We start from the raw sequence: 1,706 nt of genomic DNA, 5'->3' as shown, positions 1-1,706 counted from the left end.
TTGTGTGTTACAAGATCAAAGAATAAGGACCAAATGCTGCCAGAGAACATTCAGGGTCATTTCCATCTTAGAGTGCATGTGTTAAAGCCATTCATCTAAATATGTCCCAAATTCACCAATTTATTTCAATCCATGCTTTCAAGATACAATTATTATTATTATATTTCATGTCGACTACTACAATATCTTCCTAAATGGCTCTCTAACATCATCCATATGATGCCAGACCACCTTTTCTAAATACAGATCCAACGATTCTACTTGTTTATAAAACTCTAACTTCCCAATCTTCTCAAGAAGTCCTGTATCTTTAAGACAGCTGACTTAATGTGGTCACTGTCTACCGTGTAGCCCCATCTCATACCACTCCCCTTCAACTCTCATGAGCTCCTTTCAGTTCGTTGATGTCAGATAGCAAACTGCCTCCCACCACAAGGTCTGACCATACGCTGTTTTGCAGGAAAATTCTATTTCCCTTACATTACTAACTCCTAGTCTTTTTTTCAGAGCTCAGCTGGTATCATTTCTTCAAGAAAGCCTTTCCTATTGTTCCCAGGCTAGGTCAGTTTCTTCTGTTGCATGATCCTACAGAACTTTGCTCCATTCCTTCAGAGCACTACCCCCTTTTTTTGGTCTCTATTTGTTCATTATCTTCAGGGAAGAAGGATCATGACTGTTTTTACTCACCAGTGTATCCCTAGCACCTAGCACAGCACATTGCTTATGCTTACTAAATGTTGGATTAAATTTATTTATTTATTTAAAGATTTTATTTATTTATTTGACAGAGAGAGATCACAAGTAGGCAGAGAGGCAGGCAGAGAGAGAGAGGAGGAAGCAGGCTCCCCGCCAAGGAGAGAGCCCAATGTGGGACTCAATCCTAGGAGCCTGAGATCATGACCCCAGCTGAAGGCAGAGGCATAACCCAGTGAGCCACCCAGGCGCCCAATGTTGGATGAAATTTAAAATGTATGCTTATTTTCTCAGTCCCTACTATGCACCAAACGCTATGGTAGGCCCTTAGAGGATACAGAGGTGAGTAGGGCAGATGCTCGAATTTAAGGAACTCCATGACAGTTAAGAGCAATGGATATGGTATGGACTTTGGAGACAATTTTCTGCAACAGACTGGATCTGCCTATATGAGAGGAACAAAGTGCTTTGGGAGTCAACTGGAGGAAGGATAGATCAATTCCAGACGGGGAGACTCATTCATTCAACATATACCTTGAATGAAAACGCAGTTCTCACTCTGTGCTGTGCACCGTTCTAGGTGTTTTCCGTGCCTGAGGTCATTGTTAAGAATCTTACAGATGAGGAAAACAGGCAGAGGACGGCCAAGTTACTTGTCCAAAATCACACAGCCGGTAAGTAGTAGGAAAGGGATTTGAATCCAGTCTACCTGCCTGGTTCCAGTCTTCGTGACAGGAAGAGCCTCATGGAAGAGGTGGGAATTAAGCCAGGCTGGAAGGATTTGGCCGGGTGGAAAATGGGACGGCCATTCCGAGCAAAATGCGAGAAATATAGGCCTAATTACAAGTTTAATTTCTTCCTTTGCCCATCGCCCCATTAAATACCAGGAGAAACTTTACAAGCACACGGGTTAAAGAGAAAAGAAAGCAAACTTCCGGCTACGGGGAGAAGCGGAACTGTTTCCATGGGAACAGTAACTGGTTCCCAGGTAGGTGTGCTCTCGCGGTGCTTGA

Source organism: Mustela erminea, chromosome 18 (assembly GCF_009829155.1).
Source record: "Mustela erminea isolate mMusErm1 chromosome 18, mMusErm1.Pri, whole genome shotgun sequence".
Taxonomy (NCBI): Eukaryota; Metazoa; Chordata; class Mammalia; order Carnivora; family Mustelidae; genus Mustela; species Mustela erminea.
The sequence above is the reverse complement of the archived record's forward strand: the minus strand, read 5'-3'. Positions refer to the sequence as shown.